The sequence below is a fragment of the Pithys albifrons genome, chromosome 13 (genome assembly GCF_047495875.1).
Source record: "Pithys albifrons albifrons isolate INPA30051 chromosome 13, PitAlb_v1, whole genome shotgun sequence".
NCBI classification, from domain to species: Eukaryota; Metazoa; Chordata; class Aves; order Passeriformes; family Thamnophilidae; genus Pithys; species Pithys albifrons.
The window spans coordinates 1,975,791-1,989,288 of NC_092470.1; the positions used below are offsets into that span (position 1 = coordinate 1,975,791).

A 13,498-nucleotide genomic window follows, 5' to 3' on the forward strand; every position below is an offset into this window, starting at 1 on the left:
AACAACTAAAAGAATGTCTCTGAGAGACTGACAGTGATCCCTTTCTCCTCACACACACCCTGAGGAAGAAACAAACCATGAAAATCCATTTCATTTGTTTGGGGTCATTTCATTTTGCTTCTTGTTTGTGCATGCTGGCTTCCTTCCTCAGTGAAAAGTGCTCTCTCAGAAAGGTACAGGAAAAAATGTCAGGTCTGAAATGTTCATTTTCGCTTCTTTTTCTGAAGTTTGCCTCCAAGTTTGGCCTGTATGTCTTTGGGTTGAAACCTGCATTTTAGGGGTGAGAGGTAAAAAGTGAAAAGATAAATCCATCACTTTTATAAACAATTTCCTTTGCCTTCATCCCAGTGCTTCCTGGATATCTGTGTGTCTGTCCCTGCCTGAGCCTGCTGTGAAACCCCTGTAGATCCTTCTGCATCTCATGCCCTCTAAGAGGGCTGGGGACTTGTCCAAGCCCCAGGTTGGGCCACGGGCAAGCCATCCATCCCATGCTGCAGCCACGCTGACTTGGATCGCACTGCCTCCCAGCACACAGGTAGGACACAGCCCAAACATGAAAGCAGCAGTCTGATTTCCCCCTGACAGAGGAAGGCTTCTTCCCTTGTAACCCTCCTTTGTTCCTGGAATAGCCATGGTAGTGTTTTCGGAGAAGAACTCACTTGTGTGTTTGTGTTTGATCAGTTGTGATGCACCAAGGTGGTGGGAAGGCGAGTGGGTGCCCACTGTGGGCTGCACCACTCCCGAGCTCCCAGATGTATGTGTCCCTCATACAACAAGGCCCTGATCCTGCACTGACCCCCACTGATGAATTCAATAAAACTTGACCAGTAAGGCTCAGAAGTCGTCTGCAAGGTCCGGACTGAAGGTGATAAACTGAGGCTTGAAGGTGTCTTTATACTGTATATGTGTTGTGAGGAATTTTTGTGTTGTGAGACTTGCAGCCTCCTGTTATCCTGGCCTACCAAGTTCAATATGGATTCACTGTACAGAATGTTTTGAGCTTAAAACAGCTCAAAGCAACTCCTGAAAATGGTAGGAAAAGTTTCCATGCTGAGAATAATGAGCAGTGAGTGCAGAGGAGGGACGCAGCGGGAATTCCTTGCTCCTAGAAAGTTGCTCTGAGCCTGAATTTCAGTGCCACAGAAACCTTGGAGGATTTAATACATGGGTCTGGGTTTGCTGGTTTTATTCACTCCTGAATTGGAGCAAAAAGCTTTGCATTTTTTTAAAGGATCCAAAATTGTGCATGATGTTATCTCAGAAACAGTGCAGCTGCTGTGGGCCTGGTTCTTCCTCAGCTGTCAGGGCTGCTCATATTTTTGGGACTCATTCCTTGGGGTTGCTGTTGTCTGGCACGTGGCCTCCTGTACCAGCTACTTGTCCAGGTCTGTGTACCCATCCCTCTTTTCCAGGGACCTTGCTTGCTTTTGAGCAAGAGGAGCTCATCTCCGAGCTCCTTGTCTCTGTCCCAAGTAGCCCAGAAGTTGTTTATCTTTTGTAGATTCTCTGCTTTGTAAATATTTGCATGTAAAGCCAGAGTTATAGACCATGTTATTTATGTGGAGGAAATGGATATTTAAGGCTGCTCCACTTTGTTATTACCCATGTTATTTTGGGGAGGCCAGACCCTTTTTTCCAGGGAAGCTGCTGCCATTACCAGGATTTCTGAGCCAGCTGCTTTAGGGCTTTAGCTCCTGATGCCTCTCACCTGGTGTCTGCAGGAGGCTTGGCTGAGCTTACATGGGGATTGAAGTGAATTTTTCCATCCACTGTGATTCCCTACCTCTTTTCCCTTTGATCTTCCCTTCCCAGACAGATCTGTTTTTCTTCCCTTCTACCTTAGACCCCATCAGCTATCAGCCACCCCTTTCTTCCCCCCAGTTCCCATAGCTTTTTGGACTGCTGGCTGCTTCTGGACCTCTGGTTCAAGCACAGGGCTGGCCCTGTGCCCTGCTTCCACTGATGCTGATAAGCTATCCTTGGCAACAGCTCCACATCAGCAGAACATTTCCCTCCTTCTGATCCCTCATCCCACAGACCTCTTGGAGACCTGTCCCTTGGCAACCCAAATCGTCTTTCCTGGTCCTCTGTCTACCTCTTCATTTGTCTTGTCTCTCTGAATCATAGAATCATAGAATCATAGAATTGATTGGGTTGGAAAAGACCTCCAAGATCATCAAGTCCAACCCTTGGTCCAACTCTAAGTCCATTTACCAGATCATGGCACTCAGCGCCACGTCCAATCTGTGTTTAAAAATCTCCAGGGATGGTGAATCCACCACCTCTCTGGGCAGCCCATTCCAATGCCTGATTACTCTCTCTGTAAAGAATTTTTTTCTGATATCCAACTTAAATTTCCCCTGGCAGAGCTTAAGCCCGTGCCCCCTTGTCCTATTGCTGAGTGCCTGGGAGAAGAGAGCAGCCTCCACCTGAAGATGTTTATCATGCCAGCAGATGCCTGGGTTCAGGAACTGCTCCCCAGAGTCTGGTCCTTTGCCTGGACCTGGATCTAAGTATCAATGTGCAAGCACTTCATGGGTGCCTGAAGTTTACCCAGCTCCAAGGGCAGCAGTGTTGTCTGTGGAGGTCCCTGTACTGGCCTGCCTCGTTCCCTTGCCTCAGGTTGCTAAGGTACAGCTAAAACTCTCATCTGGAGTGTCATCATCTCACGGCTCAATTCCTTCAACATCCTTTTCTCTGGCCTTGACAAGTGCAATCTTCTTCTAGTCCTGCCTGTTCAGAGCTCTGCTGCAAGGATGGTTTTCCATGCCTGTCATCTTGCTTGTGTCACCCATGCTTTACTTGTTTTTGCCGGTTCCTGCTGGCAAACAGCAGTTACCTGTCTCTGCTCTCCAGCCCTTTCACAGTTTGCTTTGCTGTTAACCTCATAGTCTCTCTCCACACGTGGCTTCTCCCTGTCAGTCAGCCGCTGGTGACAGCCCCTGCCAGCACTCATCGTGTTTCCAGCTCTCTGCTTTCTGCTCCAGCACCTCTTGCTCAAAGATGAGCTCCTGGATGCACCCTGCAGAAATGTGTCGCTGCCCTTCACCCCTCCTTTGCCAGCCTCTGCCCCAGACTGGTGATGAGGGCTTGGGTACAAGTGTGGGAACCACCTGTCTGTAAGGCAGTGACCCTGTTTTCTCCTGCTGGTTCTTCTCAATTTCTGCTTAGGCTGAAGACCTCCAGGGCAGGGCCTTTTCTTAACAGCAGCTGCCTAAAGAAATATGAGCTTGTGAGATCCTCTTGGCTCCATGTCTGTGTGATATGTGCTTATCCTGACGCCATGCTTTAGGAAAGTAGTGATGAATTCAAGCTGAATTTGGCAGGCTGGGTGGAGATGTTATGTCCCTCCAACTTCAGTGAAAAGTGATGTCTGAATATCGGAAAGGGACCTTCTCTGGCACCAGAGTTGAAGGGTGGCTTTGCACTGGGTTTGTACAGCTCAGTTCTGATGGGGGACAGACTGAGCCCCTGCCCCATCTTGCTTGCTGCCTGCTCTGTCATTCCTGGAGCTGGCCCAGGTCAACTTCCCTGGCCCTGAAACTTGTCTGGACACCCCAGGGCAGTATTTGCTGTTGCAGACCAAGTCTGGCTCCAGACACAACCTGCCTGGACTAATCTGGAGCAGGACAGGATTGAGGTGATCCTGAGCAGCAGGCGGAGCCACCCTGCACTGCAAGTGCAGGAGGGAGAGAAAAACACATCAGTGCCTTCATCTGCCCTTACGGATTTTTCCACCATATTTTATAACCATTCATTTTTATTTATGTGAAGTTAAAGTCAGTCCAATTTGGAAATCAGCTTGTCTAAGGAGCTCCCCTCAGATCCTATTAGCTTCATGTAGTATTTCTATTCATTTTTTCTAATGCCATTCACCAGGCTGGCTCTGGTGGCAACTGCGGGAGCTGCTAACCCTCTCCCTGCTAGGCCACTGGGGCTGTGAGCCTGGTGGCTGTGGGCATGGCAGCATCTGGCCATGCAGAGAAGGACTGGAGCTACCAGCTTTCCACCTTCCAGCAGCATGGAGGGCAGTTTCTGACCTCTGCTCCCACATATCCCCCCTTGCTGCACCAGCATCACCAGCAGCATCACTGCAGGCACAGTGGGCACCTCTACCTGAAAATCAGCAGCTGACTTGGACAGAGAACAGTTAAGAAGTGCTCAGGCTATCCTTGTAATTAGAGAAATTCCTGGAGGAAAATAAAACTGAATACCTTGAGGGCTTTCAAAAGAGATACAGGATACCTGACTCAGGAAGTCCTTCAGCTGCAGATTATTGGTGACTGGAGGAGCGTCCTTGGGATGTAACAGTGCACACTTTCACACCCATCCCCTGGCATTTGCTGCTGGCCCCTGCCAGAGAGAGCATTGGCAGGATGGCACTGGAGCTGGATAAGCACTGTGTCCTTTCCAGGGTTGTCATTTTGGTAACCAAATCTGCTGCTGTGATTGCAGTGCTAAGGTGACGGTCAGCTGTCAGCACCAAGCAGGAGTGATGGTTGCTGCCAGCATGGGATGCATCCCACCCCTGCATCCCTCCCCATCCATGCAGGCAGCACCACATGCCTCCCCCGAAGCATCCTGGCTGCCCTGTCTCTCCCTAGTGGTTTGATACTGGGTGACTGTAATTAAAAGAAGAAAAATACACACAATAAAATGATTTCTAAAATGGCAACATGCTGGATGCAGTGAAGCAAAGAATGTATTAAATATTTATTGCCACTGGTCTGCTGAGGGGGAGGGAATTAAAATTATTTAGCCTGAGAAAAACATTTTAATTATTTAATTTGAGAGGAACCTCCCCCACAGCCCTCCTTAGTACTAAGCTCAGACAAATGACAGGATAATGTAAGGTTTGATTAAAATCTGAATGGGATGAAGGCCTGGAGATTGGAACAAGGGATGGGGAGCCACGTGGTTGCTGTCTGAGCCAGAGGTCCTCTTGCTGTGCTGCAGCAGGTCTGTGTGTGTGATCTTGTCTCTTGCAGGTGAATACTTCCTCTCCAGATGAGGTTCATGCTTGGCAGCAGTTAGCCAGGGGTTTGCTCTGCACCTGGGAGTCTGAGAGCGGGACAGGAGCTGAAGGGTGCACCAGTCATGGGGTAGGACATGGCAGTGAATGACCTGTCACCTGCAGCAGGCAGGAACTCTGTGCTCATGGGTTGTTCTGAAACACTTTGCTGGATCAGGAGCTCTGGTGCATCCGTCCCAGCAGCCCAGCTCAACCACACAGGCTCTGCTGGGCTCCCCCCTTACCAGGCATCTCTCCCGTACCTGGCACAGGGCTGCCTGAACCCCCGGCTCCCATGGCATTTATGCAATGCATCTGTGAGGCTTTTCCAGGAGCCTCTGCACCCCTCTGCAGGAATGGCACTGGGGCTGGCATCCCACTGGCACCACTACGTGATGGTGGAGCAAAGATCTCCCAGCTGCATATCAAAGACTGAGAAGAGCAAAGCGTGGGGTCTGGCAGCAGCAGATTGTTTGCTGAGAGAGGAGGGGCTCTGATCTTTTCCCTTGTGCCTCCAGACTGACAATCTCTCATTATTAGCCCCCTGGAAACAGGCACTTTGACTGAAAGAGCCATCCCAGCCTTCACTGTAACAATCAAAGCGGCTCAAGAATAAACATGGCTTGGCAAGAATAAACACAAATTGCAGTGCTTGCTGTGAACAGTGATATCCAAGGGAGCAAACATCAAATGAAGGATTATCCCTGTTTGCAAGGAAGCTCTTCTGGAAAGAGATTGAATAAGGACCATCTGCAGCCCAGAGCAAAGAGGCTACCAGGAAAACCTGCTCATGCCATCAAGGGCACTCCCCTCTGAAGCTCACATGGTCTCCTTTAGGCACTGTCTGGTTTAACTTCATATGCTCTGTCAGCTGATGAATCCTTGAGGTCTTTGCAGCTACCTCCATGTTGCAGACAGCGTGGGCAAAGCCAGAAAGCACAAGGAGGGAGTTATGAGGGTCAGAGAACATGAGAAGAGCTTCCCCGAGGTGGGCAGAAGGGGCAGGTGCTGGAGCTGTCTGGGGTGGCCACCAGGGAAAACACTGAGCAGCCGTAGGAGCTGAAGGAGGATCACATCAACCAAATGCTGCGGGAAGTTCTGCTCTCTGCTCCTGACACTGATGCTGCCAGTCTCAGGGCAGGAGCCCTACAGCCAGCAGTTAACCAGCACCTGTGCCCTCACTGCCTGCAGGCAGTGAGCCCGAGCACAGCCTCCTCCCCAAACCGTCGCCGAGAGGGAGCCCGCATGGCATAAATCAAATCTGCAGGCACAGAGGTTCCATAAAGAAGCTTATTTTCTGAAGCCAGGTCCCAATATGTTATCTGTCACTTTATTGGGGTTTCTGAGTCGTTTATTTTTATGTATATACATCAGAGCTGGTGAGCTGGTGTTGGCCTGAGAGTTTAAAGCTGACAAGACACAGTAGCACCGTGTGAAACCTGTCAGCAGAGCAGTCGCCTGTGAAATGAACATGAGAGCCGATGCTGATAATTTTATTTATAGGGAATCTTGGGTAGTGTGTGCCAGAGCAGGGGGTGCTGTCCCTGGCCCTCTGAGAGGGACCAGCACCAGAACTGTCGCAGGCAGGGATAATGGCTCCTGGCAGCTGGAAATTAGATTTTCTTCTTAAGGAATATCTTAAGCTGCTGAAATACTTTTGTCACCCAGAATCTGTATAAAAGGACAAATTTTCTTGGAATGGAAGAATTTGATGGAAAGTTCTGCAACGCTTTGCTTTCCGGTGTTGTTCATCCTGGTCATTGTTCTCTTAATGTTTTGTTTGTTTCTTTGTATTTAGATAAATTCAGATTCAGTGTAAGGATTTGTTCTGAAACGTGAAAAATGGAGTTTTCTTATCTAAAAAAAATTAGGGCTTTTAAATGTTTTTGAAACTTTTTTTTCTGGTTATTTTTCCCCTGGAGTGACATTTTGCCAAACTCAATAGTCTTTACACAGGCCTAAATTAATAAATGTTTCTGTCATGTTCCAGGAGAAAAGTATTCAGATCAGCAATTTTTCCTCTCAGTTGGAGCAAACATTTTGGGTGTGAGATAGTTTTATGGGTCACTGAAAACCCTAAAGAATTATATGGATTGTTATCAGGGTTGATGGTACCAAACACAGACCCTGCTCTTATCCTGTTGTGACCTTGCTCTTAGTCCTCTGGTTTAACACAGAGAGGATGTTGGTGTCATGTCCTGGTCTTTCCGCAGGCAAAAAGTGCTCGGTGCACTTTGGAAAGGCAATTGAAGGTTGTCAGTGGCCGTGCTGCATGTGGAGGTTGGTGCTCCCTGCTTACTCTTGCCAAATGTTCATCCTGCATGAACACCTTTGGGAATGTACCATGTCACATGCCAGCCCCGCTGCCACAGACAGAGCAGGGGCCCTGTGGGGCTGGTCCTGCCTGAGCATGCCTCAGGTGCATAAAACCTGAGATATGTTCCATTTGACAGGAATAATACTTAAAATCTTAATCTAGACTTCCAGTCTGTCTTCATGGTTCATGAGCAGTAGCAATGTGTCATCTGCCTAGAGCCATTCAGGGAAATGCCACTGGATCAGTTGTGTGTCCTGTGGGTGCCCATGGAAGTCTAAAGGCATGGGTTAGATAGTGGCATATTTCTTCCTCAAAGCCACAAGCCCTAACTGATCAGTAGGAAGTTTCTGGTATTGCCTGCTGAAAAACAAGTGGTTTTATTTAATTTCTCATCTTTCTCTTTGGTTTGTGTGAGGACCATGTTTCCTTCCCTGCTTCCACTCACAGCCTGTTCCACCACCACACTGTACGCTGGCTGGCTGCAGGAAGGGCCTCTTCACCCTTCTCCATGAGCCAGTCAGGCTGATTGATCTGCTGCCTTCCAGCTCAGATCATTCCTTTGCAGGTCTGTCTCTCACCTGCCTGGGCACTGCTAAATCTTCCCTGGAAGGAACAGCAATTTGTCAAGTGAAATAGCAAGGCTTTAGTCTCATGTTCCCCAGTGCCACTTAGCAGGGCTCTGGCTGCTCTCTGGACACTCACTTTCCTGTGCTGGTGGGGTACAGGAAAGAATGAAGGCCACGGGACTTTTGTGCCCCATGTCAGCCCTTATGGCAACCACTGTGTGTGCCTTGCCTTCCCCAGCCTGGACAGGTGCCACATGCCTCAGGTTTACCCACTGTGGAGCAACGTCTGTGGTCGTCTGCCACCACCTTGCTCTTTGTGCTTCTCTGCACCAGCACATTTATTGACTAGAAGCACAATTGTGCTGCATCATGTCTAATTGGTTTGCTCTGTCGCTCTCCATTTGCTTTCCTTGTGCCCACCCTGCTGCCCTCCATCAGCACACTGAGCTGTGAGCGTGAGCAGGGCACGAGGCCACACTCCTGATTGCTGCAGGAAAACAAGGTGCCCAACTTCCTTCTTTCTTCTCCTAAATTCAAATGACAAGAAACAGAGGAAAACAATTTTGCAAACCCTTGGCAGAGGGCCAGCACTGATAAAGAGCCGTAATTAATCTCCCTAGCTTTATTAGAATATCATTACAATTAACTTAGCAATCTTCAGTTGATCAAAGCCATTGTTCCCTGCAGAGCACAAGAAGCCAGCATGAGCCTGGATTGTGTGGTGCTTAAAAGCACCAGCCCAACAGTAGCTCCATCCCTCTGGCTGGAAGCACAAGGGCCAGCAGTGCTATGGGCACAAACCTCTGTCCTCAGAGGGTCTCTTGAGCCACTTGCAGCTCTGATTTTTATTTTTTTTTTCGCTCCTCTTCTTTGTTGAGGTATTATAGCCCAGATTCTTCACAAGCACCTGTGAGTCCCTTATTCTCCCGTGTAGATGCCTTTGGGTCCAGCCTTCTAAGCACTAGCTGGATTCCTTTGTGTGTGTTCATACAGCTCTTAGCATGGCTGCTTCTTACGCTCAGCTGGAGATAGTGACTGCTGCAATAATTCAGTTAATGGAGGCAGAGCGGGGAAAGAAACCAGGGGAAACATTTGTGGAAGCCACATCTGAAAGAAAGGAGAGCTGTCAGAATGAAGATCCATAAGCTCTACAGTTAAATAGCCCAAGATATGTGCTATAGAAAAGCAGAGAAAATGAGCACTGTTAAACTAACCCTTTCCTCCTTTTCAAAGTGTTCTTTTAATATTGGGTATTTATCTGTAATTTAAGTCTGTGATTAGTTTTATCAAAAAGACAGTTCTGAGGCAGAGATCTTAAAACTGATTAGGTGGCTGTTTGAAAGGCAGGAACAGCTCCATTTGTACTGCAGGATAAAGATGTCTGTCTGTTTGCTGCCTTGAGCATCCATTTGTGAGGGAGGGCCTTGTGTTGGAAGGAACCTCCAGTTCCACACAGATCCCAAACCATGTCAGACTTTCAGAGCACTTCTCATCCTTCTTGGAAGATGCCAGAGCAGGACCTGCTTGTAACTGGGCAAGATCGTTTGTCTGAGATGATTTTGTTTCTTCTTCCTCATCATAATTCTGCTTTTGGAGAATAGTGTCAGCTTTGGTGCTGTTGCTGGAGCTCTGAAAACGCAGCCTTGCTGATAGCTGTGCCCAGACCTGGAGCCACCAGGAATGTAGAGACACCAGCAGTTTTGCTTCAAGACCATCCCATCAGAGGGGCTTGTTCTGAGGGGTGGGCTGGAGAGCCTGAAGCCTGTTCCCCATTCACTCCTGCAGCTTGCTGACTGCTGGCAGCCCTCTGCCAGGCTGGAGCAATGCCCAAGGAACTCCTCTGCTCTCTGGTCCTTGGTGCACAACCAAGGAGGTTTGTTACAGAGAAACAGCCTGGGCCTGCTTCTGTTCTTAACCTAATGCAAGATGGCACAGGTGGAGGTTTTATCCTGAAAATGACTCTGCCACAGGGGATTTACATGCTGTGAGCAGACTCAGCAAGTGTGAAAACCATGCTCAGAGAGAAACACAGGAACTAAAAAAGCTTTGAGTCTTCTCCCCTGTCATCGAGCTGTCATGGAGCAGGCAATGTTAAGCTGCCTTGCCAGTCTACCTGGGAGGGGTTGTTAGATGAAGGTGTTTGAAGATCTCACTCTGGCTTTTTGTCCTGAATTCTCATCTGTTTGAATTGTCAACACTTGTGAACCCCAGAAGAAAGAAAAGAGAAAGAAAAGGCAGGTCCGGGCTTGGATCTAATCATCCTTGCATTGTCCCTTTAAGTGGCCACCTAGGAGAAGGAAGCAGCTGCTCCAGTCCATTTGTGGGTGCAGATCCAGCCTGGCCTGTTCTGCCTAGCTTCACCTGCTCTCTCTACATCCTTAACCCTTCAGAGCTGGAAAAAGGGAGCTGTATTTGCAGTGTAACTTCATGTGTGCAGTGCAGGGTATGCTGAGCAAATGCACCTTGCTAGTGGCAGTGAGCAGCATCCAGGGGTGGCTCTCACTGCCACAATTCCTGATGCAGGCAAGGGCCATGAGTACATTACAAAATGAAATCAGATGACTTTGAGGAAGAAAGATTTGTAAGGACTAAAAAAACCCCAATAACGGTGCAGACACTGCCTGGCTCAGAAGCTCCATAACCCCAGATTGCCTAAGACTGGGAGGAATTGCACAGAATGAGGGGTACTGGGGTTACTCTGTACTCACCTGGCCTTTCTCTCTGCCATAAACATCCCATGGATCCACAGCCCTGGGGCTGCCTCAGCATGGCCCTTCTCAGGGTATGGACATTCCCCAGATCCCAAACCCTCATACAAAAAGCTGAAGATTTTCAGCCTCTGCAAGCCTGTGTCCTTAGGTATGGCAACACAACCTCCTGTGGGTGATGGGCACTGATGCCTCACCTCTTTGGACCACTGAGGAGCAGTTGTGGCTAGATGAGGGTTAGTTTGGTGCAGGCTGTCACATTAGGACCCCCTTCCCACCTCTCCTTCCCTGCCCCTTCTCTGGCTGGAGATCTGAGGCAATAAAAAATCCTAAGAAGAACTAAACAAACCTACAAGGCCATAAGGCCTCTGATGAAAGGGGTTGAGGGTTTGTGTGGAGTGCCATCGTGTCCAGGAGGTCCTTTGTCAGTTGGTCCCTAAGGTGAGAACCTGTTCTTTCCCACTGTGGCCACAGCATTCTTCACCACAGGGGTGGGCTGGAGGCAGCCTTGGCTCAGAGGGAACAGGAGCTTTAGAGGCTCTTCTGAAGTACCTAAAGTAAGGCTTGTCTCCCCATGCCCCGTCACATCTTCCCTGGGAGGCAGCAGGCACTGCTCCTCCACAAATGGCCGAGGACATTGCCAGGCTGTCTCAGGTCTCTGGGTGAGATGCAGGGGCTGAGTGTCAGGTTGTTATTAAATATCATTAGTAAGTGTCAAAACTGTGCAGAACTCTTCAGGCATGGACAATGGCTGGAGGAGGGACTGCTCACAGTGCCGGGAGATAAGTGAGTGGTAAAGGTCAGAGACACCTCATTCTGTGCTGCCTCTGACTCCATCTCCTGCTCATTACTTGGTGGCGGTAGGAGGGGAGGGGATTTCCTCCATCTCAGGCACAGGTTTACAGGGAACCCCAGTGTGTCACCAGGGACTTCCACATGCCTAAGGGGGGAGTGCCCAGCACGGTCTGTGAGTGAGGAAGAAGGACCTGTGCAGCCCCCAAATCTTCCTCTTGTATCACTGGTTTTTAGGGACTTCAGTATGGGGCAAGGCAAACTCCTACCCATCACAGAGGAACTGTTCAGGGGAAAGGCTGTTTTAGCCTCTCTTTTACTCAGCAGAGGCAATTGGAAAAACAATGTTTTTCTTGCTAGTTTCCATGCTTGGTTCTAGCTTTCTTCCCCAGAGAGATACGGAGATGGTGCACCATCGAGAAGGCAGCACCCAAACCTGCAGGACCAGCACCTCCAGGAATGCTGCCTGCCTACTTTGGTACCTGGCAAGCTGTGGAGCTCTGGGGAGGAGCTGCCTTTCAGTGCAGAAACACGAGCCAAAAACCCCAGAAAGCACCTGTCCAAAGGGCAAGATGAAGGCAGAAGCACCTCTGGTGAACACGCCTGGAATGGGAGCAGAGGGACGGTGAGTCGTGTAATGATCTGCCTGAAGCAATCGCAGGCTGTCAGCAGAGCGCAGAGACACTGCTCGCGTTTATTTAAGGCGAGATGCCCTAGTTTTGTGCCTTCAGTGGAGTCCCTAATTATTCCTCAGTCTTTGTAGTGAGCTAATTACTTTCGCAGCACTCAAGGCTGGGGAACACTGATAGGCTTGCAAAGCACAAGCTGAAGGGATGAGGAGGAGAAGAATGCTGGTGGGAAATGGCTGACTGGCAGATGGGAATGGCTGGGAACAGGGTAGGGTTTGGAGAGCTGATGGAGGATGGTCTGGGAGGATGATGGAGGAGGCAAGAGCCATAGTCTCATGTCAGGCAAGGTGCTGGAGCATAACAACACAGGAAACAGCAATGAAGCAGTAGGTGGTAACTGAGGAGGATGCAGGTGGGGAGGGAGCGAGGGGGGATGGCCCATGGGAAAGCAGTCACAGAGCCCAGTGCAGGGCACAGGGGATGAGATCTGCATGGAGGGGTGCACAGCACTGGGAAGGGCAGCAACTGTCCCCTTGCATGGATGCATCCTTGGGCAGTTGCCCTTCCCTTCCTGACTGTCCCATCTCTTTTCTAGCTTAGTGGTGGCACCAAGGAGCTTTGTCAGGAGAGGCCAGCCTGGCCCCCATCACATGGAGTGGCTGGTCCCCAAGCTGGATGCTCAGTGTTCCATCTGATCAGAACTGCTTCTTTTGGAGGAAGCCACCATATATAAGGTCACCTGCACTGATGAGCAGACCCACGATGTTCCCATGCAGACATTCTGCTGTCTGATCTGTGTGTGTGGATCTCCATTGCTCTGATGGCACAGGGTTGTGCTTCAGAGCTCACGCTCCCTACACCTGCACTGAGAGCCCCAGGAGCTCATTCCAGATCTTGCTGTCATTGGGAATTTCCCAGTGGCCACCAAGAGCAGTGTGTGACAACTCTGAAGTGCCCAGATGGCCATGGATTTATTAGGATATTATTCTACCAGTGCTGCAAATGGTGTCATCTGTCTTCTAGACTTTGCACTTTATTTCAGGGAGAGAATTTAGTATATCCTGGCAATATGCTGCAGTTTTAGCATATGATAAAGCCCTGCTGGAAAGTGTAATTTTATTGATTTTGTTATTAAACTGCCACTGGAATAAATTTGCTCATTTAAATGAAATGTCTTATTATCTGGATCATAACAGACACATGATGAAACCTCTGGAGGGACCTGGTGATGGGAGCTGAGATGGGGCAGCTGACAGAGGCCCACACCTGCCACTCTGTTCACCCTGGGCTGGTCACTCTGAGACCCTCAGCACCTACCCAAATCCACAGGGAAATTCTGCTTAGAAACCTCAGGACAGGAACAAAACACAGTGGTGGGCGACACTGTTTTTCCATCAAGATTTGTATTGTTGCTCTGCTCCTTTGCTCAGGTAAGGTTGTTGTTTTAAAGGGACTTGAGGAAAAATCTCTTTCAT

The 13,498-nt window shown here is 49.3% G+C and overlaps 1 long non-coding RNA gene across 1 annotated transcript; it reads left to right on the forward strand.

Moving 5' to 3' along the window:
- The first annotated feature begins 472 nt into the window (after positions 1-472).
- On the forward strand, positions 473-13,183 carry LOC139678138 (uncharacterized). Its single transcript, XR_011698967.1, has 3 exons — positions 473-535; positions 11,774-12,019; positions 12,619-13,183. It is a non-coding gene; the product is annotated as an uncharacterized lncRNA (long non-coding RNA).
- The last annotated feature ends 315 nt before the right edge of the window (positions 13,184-13,498 follow it).